Here is a 9,589-nt window from a genome sequence, read left to right on the forward strand (position 1 = left end):
ATCCGAGCTTGTGTCATTGACTTTGGAGGCTCGTGGGATCAGTTTTTGCCTCTAGCAGAGTTTGCCTGCAACAACAGCTGCTAGTCGAGTATCCAAATGGCTCCTTATGAGGCTTTGTATGGTAGGTGGTGTCGGTCACCGGTTGGATGGTTCGAGTCGGGGGAGGCTCAATTGTTGGGTACAAATCTAGTGCAGGATGCCTTGGACAAGGTCAGGATTATTCAGGACAGGCTTCGTACAGCTCAGTCCAAGAAAAATGTTATGTCGACCGTAAGGTTCGTGATTTGGCTTTCATGGTCGGTGAGCGGGTATTGCTTCGAGTGTCGCCTTTGAAGGGCGTGATGAGATTTGGGAAGAAAGGCAAGCTTAGCCCGAATTCTTGATCGAGTGGGAGAGGTGGCTTACATACTTGCATTGCCGCCGAGCTTATCAGCCATGCATCCAGTGTTTCATGTGTCTATGCTTCGGAAATATCACGGCGATCCATCCCACATGTTAGATTTCAGCACTGTCTAGTTGGACAAGGACTTGTCTTACGAGGAAGAGCCAATAGCTATTCTAGACCGGCAGGTTCGTTAGTTGAGATCGAAGAGCTTTCCTTTTGTTCGTGTTCAGTAGGGAGGTCAGCCTGCTGAGGCATCAACCTGGGAGTCCGAGTCCGATATGCGAAGCTGTTATCCCCATCTTTTCCCCGACTCAGGTACTTCCTTTTTATGTCGTTTCGAGGATGAACGGTTATTTTAGAGGTGGAGAATGTGTTCATCACTTGTTTTAGAAATGAATTCTGTGTTTTGAGGCCTTAAAAACCTCTTTCAGTATCACCTCGATTTGCATGCTCAGTCCGGGCACGGGTTCGCTTGGTCAAAACACGAGGTTCGTACCAAAACTTGATCACACATTCACCCACGAACCCGAATATGTAATTAGTTCAAAAATCTGACCCCAAAATGATATTTAAATCCCAATTATTCAAAACCCCTACTCTACCTAAATCCCTAATTTTCTACCCTTAAGAACATGATTTAGGCCTAGAAATCTAATGGGTGTTAATGAAAATTGCAGAAATGAGTCTAAGATTACATACCTATGAAGTTGTGGTGAAGTTCTCTTTCAAAAATCACCCAATTTGGAGTTTGGAAGAAGAAGTTATGAAATTTTGGTTTAATCCTAAGTGTGCTGTTTACTGTTTAAAAATCGCTGGGTAGACCTTCATCGCGTTCGTGATGGGTCTGCCGCGTTCACGAAGCGCAGCCTTCCTCAGGCTTACGTGATCACGAGTGTAAGCACGTGATTTTTGCTTTACGAGCAATCGCTCCAAAAGAAAATAAAAATAGTGACAAATGATTTCGCTGTACAATTTTTCGAGTTTTCCGTGACATGTGTTGTTAGTCATTTATGGGTCTGTCCGTTTTGCATCTAGGCATTGTCAAACAAAAATACAAAAATGCCTGTCGTTAAAAGAAAATTCAAAAAAAAAACATGTGTATGTGTGCATCGTTCGTTCTCAGCTGTGATCTAACCATTTTTATTTTATTTTATTTTTTCATTTATGTGTGTTTATCGTTGTGGGTATCACTCAATATGTATGTAGGTTTATTTTAATTTTTACATTGTTTTAGAAATTTTTGTTTAATTTGAAGAAAAAAAAAAGAGAAGGGAAAAGGAAAATCTGATTTGGACCCCGAAACAAGGCCCAAAACCAAAGTACTGATCCAGTCCAAGACGAGCCTGCCCAAACACGGACTCAAACGACGCCGTATCGGCGTCCCTACCAAAGCCGTTGATCTGATTCAAACGAACGGTCCAGATCAGGCTGTTCAACTCGCCTCAACGACGTCGTTTCAGGCAAGATGATCTAAGCCGTCCAACCCCATTGATCCAACGGATCCAGGCCCTCCTCTAAACCCGTCAACATGGCCCGATCCATGCCCTTTACCCGGTCTCACCCACCATCACGCCCAAACGACACCGTCTTTCCTAAGTGGATGGATCCTGGCCATAGATCTCACTTGATCCAACGGCCAGGATCTAAATCCTCAATACATATATAAGCTCTCCATTACACCCCACGCCCCCCAAACCAAACCCCGCCTTCCCCACTGTACACCCTCGTCCCAAACACAACCCCTTCTCATCCTCGAACCCTAGCAGCCGCCCCAGTATCCCTCGCCATTAAAGCCTGCGGCATGAATGCCGATGACCGCCTCCTGAACACCCTAGGACCACCTCACTGTCCTGAACACGAATCCACTAACCACGAGCCTCGAATCACTTTCGTTCGTCTCGAATCTTCATTTGAAGATTTGAGTCGAACCCGGATCTATGCCAAACCACCCCATCTTCATACCAGACACCCCCTGACCTTCCTCATGACCAAACCAAGCTTGGTTTGGTCCGAATCTACCCACAACTCCCTAAAAATCAGATCTGGAAATCCAGACTTTAGAACACATGCACCTGGGGAATCCGGCCAGTTTGGACATGGGTCTGAGGTCTAATAGACCTTAATCAAGGTGTTCTCATGTGAGAACACCCTGATTAAAGTTTGTTCGGCCTCAAAAGTTCGAAGTTGAATCAGATTTGGGTCTGTTTGATTTAAACATTTTCGGTAAGTTTTCCTTTCTTTTGTGTTAGTTTTGATTAAGTGGTCAGTATGTTTTCGTTGTGTTTGTTTGTTATTTTTTGGTATTTTTCATTCGGATTTCTTTCATCTCTGTAAAGACCTTTTATTTGGTCGATTGTTTTCTGTGTATGATTTGAATGTATTCTGTGATATACATGTTCGATTAGATTAGTCGTCAAACGAGTTAATTCATATAGCCCCAGTAATTGAACAAAAATTGTCTGATGCCCTTTAGGTCCCTGTATGTGTTGTTTATTTGAACGACTGATTATTACCCGTTATAATTAGTGTAGTCGACTTGATAAATGTCGTCGATTAGTCTCCTACGACTGAATGTTCAAATATTCTGAATGGGCCTGTATTGTGATTTGAATGTTGGGCATTACCCATGAATGGTAGTTTGTAACTACATTGTAAACAATTAAAGGCCAGGTTGGGGCAGTTCTGAAATCGAATGTTCAAAGCCCAAAGTGCCCTGATGCTGCAATAGGCAGGGCAGTAATAATCCAGGGTTAACAAGGGCATTCTGGGGTGTTGAAAAAGACAGAAAAGATTAGTATAAATGGGCTGACAAGTAGGGTACTAATTTAGGATTAAACTAATACCAATGGGGAACAAGACACAAGGGTATGGGGCTTAAAATGAATAAACAAATGAGCCCATAATTCTGGATTAAACAAAAACCAGGCGTGGGGAATGAAGGGGGGCTGACACCAAAAGATGCTTAGGCATGGGCTTAAAGGGGTATGGGCAGGCTGCAAGTTGCAGCAAAAAGGCAGCTTAACTGCACTGGTTCATTTGGCTTATAAATAAGCCATTTGAGAACTTAAACGGGGCTGGATTTTTGAGTCTTCAAAAAGAAAAACTTTAGTCTGAAGAGAGGTCTAGTGAGTCCCAAATCACAATAGCGTAAACACAAGGTAGTTTCCAATAGACATTGTAACCAAACACTGCCTGAAAGTTGTACAAGAGTGCATATTGGTCAAAGCTGTCTTGGCCAAGTTCTGTTGCTTGCATTGGCTGAGTTGTTTGTTGGTTGTTGAACTGTTAGTTTTACTGCATTTGAACCCTCAGTTACTGCTGTTATTTCCTTACTCTTTCCTGGGATTGCTGGCTTGGTTTCGACTATCTGCTAGTCCTTGTATTCTGGGAGATATTGTTGGTTATCTGTGGCTGTGGAAAACACTTGGTTTAGTTGGTTGTTGCTGTGTTGTTGCTGTGTGTCTGCTGCTGCTGTATTTACTGCATACTGCCCAGCTGATCATTCCTTTCTTCTTTTGTTCTCTATACCAGGTACACACCTAATACACTGTCAGATGTAATTGGAAATTGAGGATGAATACAAAAATGAGAAAACCTGAAGAATGTCTTTTATACGTAGATTGTTGCATTAAATATCATGTAATGTAGAATGATTTTTTATTTTGGTTTGGATGCTGGAAGCAGCTTGCCCGCCTAGTAAATATCAATGTATGGGGATTGAATGTTAGTTGTATATGTAGGCTGTTAGATGAATATTCCTAATGCAGTAGGTTGTATCCCAGACTTAGGTTTAAATTGTGTAACATACTCTTTAATGTAGGCCAGGCATGTAAACTATCCACTATTAGTATAGTTCTTTCCCCTTTTGCTAGTTTGTCACATATAAATTGATAAAGAACAAAGAATCAGTTCTAGGCCTCCACCCCAGGAAGGCCGAGCCCAAATCGAAAATCAGCTAGGCCTGTATCGGAAAAACAGGGCCCAAGTCGGGCCATCTCGCATGAGCTGGGTTTGGGCCCATAATTTGCGACTAGTTGTCCATAAATGCAGTCACGTTTTATTATTCTGTAGTAGCACTTTAAATCCGGTTTTATAATCAACTAAGGCTATTTACTGCTTTCAATTGATAGAGACAAACACGACGAGAAACATAGTTGCTATAGGATATCCCTTAAAAATAACAACGAGATGAGCCTCGATAAAAATAAACAAAACGCAGATACGGGGCCCTTGTTAAATGCATATTAGTGAAGCATTTAGTTTCCAGGACGGGTTGTTTAGCAAATCTCACAACTCTCCTAAAAATAACAATGCGTTAGACTCTTTAGGACGCGCCTTAATAAATCTTACCTTCTTAAACTCGGGTGCGCATTTATGTGACCCAAATCCAATTCTCAACGGAGTCGAAATGTGTTTCTAATCACGGATACATTGATTGTGACGTGGTTCGAGATGCGTGTCCATGACGTTGCAAATTCATTTTTTTTAAAAAAAAAAAATAAGAATGAGATGAGCCTCGCCAAATAAAAATGCAAATTGCGGGGCCCTCAGTAAATATTTGTTTTAAAAATTGTTTAGACTTCGGGATGGACCGTTTAGTAAAATTCCACGGTCCTACCCAAAATAAATACGCTAGTCGCTTTAGGCGCGCCTTTAATAATTTAATTTCCTTAAAATCGGGTGCACATTGATGTGACCCAAATCCAAATCTCAACGGAGTCAAAGTGTGTCGACGACCGCGGGTACATTGATTGTAACGCGGTTCGAGATACATTTTCACAACGTTGCAATTCTTGATAAAAACAGTAAATGATAAAAGCGGTTAAAAGTTAAATTTTGCACATAAGTTCACACTTGTATAAAATCAGATAATCAAGCCGAATATAACAGTTGAGCGACCGTGCTAGAACCACGGAACTCGGGAATGCCTAACACCTTCTCCCGGGTTAACAGAATTCCTTATCCGGATTTCTGGTACGCAGACTGTAATATAGAGTCATTCTTTTCCTCGATTCGGGATTAAAATTGGTGACTTGGGACACCCTAAATCTCCCAAGTGGCGACTCTGAAATAATTAAACCAATCCCGTTTCGATTGTCCTTTAATTTGGAAAAAAAACTCCCTTGCGCCCCTCGGGCGCGGAAAAAGGAGGTGTGACAGCTCTGGCGACTCCGCTGGGGATGATAAACCCAGAACCACTGGTTCAGGGTTAAGAATTCGAGCTTAGAATAATTGTTATTATTTGGCTTTATTTATTATCTGATTTTATTATTATTTGTTTTAGCCTAAATGTGCAAAATGCTACTTTTACCGCTTTGATATTATTTGAACTGTATATAAACTGTGCCGAAACCCTTCTCTTCTTACCTCTGGGGATGTGCTTACTGGTTGAGACTCCCTATTCTGTTAGTGTCGTACCCTAAATAAAAGAGGCTCGGAAAGTTTCTAAGCCGGCTGGCCTTTTGGTTCCCGGAAAGGAGCTCCTTCCTCAACTCGAGTTGTCCGCTCGGGTACACTGTCTAGAACACCGACCCAGGTTTTGAACATAGAATAACGTGACTTCATGCCGGATCCCTAGTAGGAACGCTTATTTGCATCATGTTGCATATGACTTAGGGGACTCAACACAGGGGTTGGGTCCGTCTAGGACTAGCAACCTGATATGAAAAGACCATTCTGATGCATCCTATTGTTGTCCGTGCATTTATTTGTCTCATGCCCGCATGCTGACCGGGTGTTTGAATATTTGGAATATTGTGAAAAAAAAAAAGAGTGAAATAACGGTTAGGAATTGATTGTTTATTATTGAAAAAAAAAGAAAAAAAAACAAATACTGTCAAAACTCTGCCAAAATTTTGAAAAAAAGTCGTTGTTCTGTTTTTCAAAAAAAAAAATAAAAAAAAAATAAAATAAAATATCAATAGAAATATAGAGTTTGTCTTATTTTTAAAATGGTTTTTTATGAAAATGATAATAAAAAGAGTCTTGTGTTGTCTTTACTTTTATTATTTGTTGCAAATATATGTATATATATATATATACGAAAAATTCAAAAGTTTTGCTTTACTTCAAAATGTATATATATCTTTATTTGTGGCAAAAGTATTTGTCTTGCTAAAGGTCTAGAAAAGTCCTTTCAGGCTCCCAGTTTTCGAAACAAAAATCCAAAATATTTTCCGTTATTGACTTCTTTAGAAAGTTTTTATATATATATACGAAAATTCAAAATTCACAAAAAAATCGCATATATTTTTGTTTTTATCAGGATAAGTGTCGTTTGTTAAAATCTTATTAATAAATGTGCAGAATGAGCACGATTCCGAATGAACCCTTTTCAATCATGAATAAAATCCCCCTCCAATTGCGGCTCTGGTGGAATGATTTGGGCAAAGAAGGGCATGACGAAATCAAGAAGTATCTGAAAGGCCTCACGAGTTTGTTGGATATCAGGCCACGAGGAGATATCATAAGGGCACTAGTCCCCCACTGGGATCCTGCGCACAATGTCTTCCGTTTCTCAGATTTTGAACTTACCCCAACTTTAGAAGAAATAGCAGGGTATATCGGCAGCACTGAGACTCCTTTGAGGCACAAATATCTGATTGCTCCAAGAGCTGTAGCAATACACCGGTTCCTGGACTCTTTAAAGATAGTCAGAACAATTCATAACCCTGACTTGGCAAAAGGTTTTTGCAGCATGAGTTTCGTATATCAAAGATATGGTCACATAGGAGGATTCGACAAGCCAGAAAACCAGTTGTGCAGCAAAGGTAATCGCCAAAAGTGGGAAGAACATAGACGGATTGCTTTCATGATAACTTTTCTAGGACTACTAGTATTCCCAAGAAAAGATGGGAATATTGACATAAAGATAGCAGGGGTCGTCAGTACGTTGCTCACACAGAGTGATAGTACGTTGGCGCCCATGATAGTATCTGATATATTCCGGGCACTCACTTCTTGCAAAGCCGGAGGAAGCTTTTTCGAGGGTTGCAATTTGTTGTTGCAAATGTGGATGATCGAACACCTATGTCACCGAGCCCAGTTTCTGAGCCATGGATCCGCTGGAAAGACCTGCATAGAGGAGTTCTATACCAGAGTTGATGAAACCTACCTACCAGAAGGAGTTATAGCATGGACCTCATATTTCCATACCCTCAACGCCAGTCAAATACAGTGGGCGCTAGGGTGGCTACCGATCGACGAAGTCATATACATGCCAGCAGCCAGGCCCCATTTTCTCTTAATGGGACTTAAAAGTATTCAACCATACGCGCCGCATCGGGTTTTAAGGCAACTTGGGAGGTATCAGATAGTGCCGAAAGACGAGGATCTGAGCATCCAGGTAATCGAGATCAGTCCCGACGGCCAGTTTCCTGAAGCAAGGGTTCGTCAAATTTGGAGCCAATGTCAATACTTAGAAGCAAATACTTGTGTAATGAATCGGGCAAAAGGGGAAGTTTCGCCCGGGTATCAGGCCTGGTACAAAGGGGAGACATCATCTGGAAGACCGACCAAAAGACCTCACCTGCAAGAATTTGCCAAATCTTCACAAGAACAGTGGGGCTGGTTGGCCAAAGAGCAGGAATATCTTGTCAAAGCAGGCAAACTGAAGCAACAAGTTCAGGATATGAAGTTTGAGTGCCAATTACAGTCTGCTGCCCACAAGGGAGAAAAGAACAAGTTAATCAGAGAAGGCGAGATCCTCAAAGCTCAGATCCGGAGAATGAAAAAAGAGGCTAATAGCCAGCTAAGAAGCCGGGCAGATAAAAGATTGATAGCAGGGTTAAAAGATCAGGTTGCGGAATGCCAGGAAGATTTGGAAAAAGCCAGGGCCAGCACAGCAAAATTGCGAACCAAGTGGGCAAAGGGTGCGATGGCTCGGAGGCAGCGCCTGCAACAAGTCATAAGGGAGTATGAACTGAGCATCGGGACATTAAGGGAAACGAATGCCTCTCTTCGAGAAAGGATCCTCAAGCAAACACGAAATGCCCAAGCCGACAGAAGGCAATATTACGATGCAATGACCAGAATGGAAAGGCAAATGGAGATGTTCCAGGATCAGCTTGCCAACAATGCGCAAACACTGGGATTGAAGAACCAACAGATAAGGCATTTGTTCACAGAAAGGGACAACATCCGGGGAAAGATCGACGAGATTGGGCATTACATCTACATGAGATGCCTGGCATGCGAGCAAAAGCCTCGAAAGACCCTCCTTGTTTCCATCATGGGTTGCGTCCACCGAATCATGAATGAGTTGAAAAACCTGCAGAGGGACCTCACACCAAGGGCCGCGGAAAGGCCGAATGATGCCTCGCGGGTCCCTAAGTTGGAAAATTAATCTTTGGTTGAGTCCTGTCGTTTTTCCATATGTTATTTTCCTTTCTTTTAGTCAAAACGGGTTAAGAACTGTGGAGTCTGTACTATTGCTATTCCTTGCTTGATGTAATTTGTAATAGCAAAATTTTGAGAATGAATTTAATGATTTCACAAGAATTGTGTGTTTCTTTACTTTAAGGCAGAACTACGCCTGGTCTGATTCACGCGGGGACGTGATACGTAGGCAATCCCCATAAGATTCGACCGCTTTTAATAAATAAAAATAAAAATACAAAATAAAACACAGGGTTTCCCAAAGTACTTTAAAAAGGGATGAATGAGCAAACCGGGATGACGTATGTTGTTTGAGGCAAAGCATGTAGAAACGATTAACTGCCTAGGTGCATTGCATCCTCTATGTGTTATGATCAAATCTGTTAAGCTCTAACACTAACAAAGTTTGTTGTTGTCTGATATCAGACAGTTAGTTGTTAAAGAATTCTGGCAACACATTCATACCAAACCAGATCCAAAGGACCAGTAGCAACAAGCATGACTACTTCAGAGAATAGTAATGAGGAAGAAAGGCCAATGGGCCAGTTGCTAAAAGAAGCGATGGAAAAGATTGAAAGGATGGGACTAGAGATGAATGCAATGCAGCTAGCCTTGGCCAAAACACAAAAGAGCCCTGAGACACTGGGACACATGCCGGAGTACCCTCACTCTGGCCCTTCCACAAGCCGCCCAAATCCCCTCTATCATCAGGAAAGAAGCCCTCATGATTCCCAAGCTCCACCACCCCATCAACCTCTCCCAACACCCAATATTCCCATTTTTGTGGGATCTACATCGGCCCCTCTGCAAAGGACGACCAGTGAGCCA

Source organism: Nicotiana sylvestris, chromosome 9 (genome assembly GCF_000393655.2).
Source record: "Nicotiana sylvestris chromosome 9, ASM39365v2, whole genome shotgun sequence".
In the NCBI taxonomy this organism is placed as follows: Eukaryota; Viridiplantae; Streptophyta; class Magnoliopsida; order Solanales; family Solanaceae; genus Nicotiana; species Nicotiana sylvestris.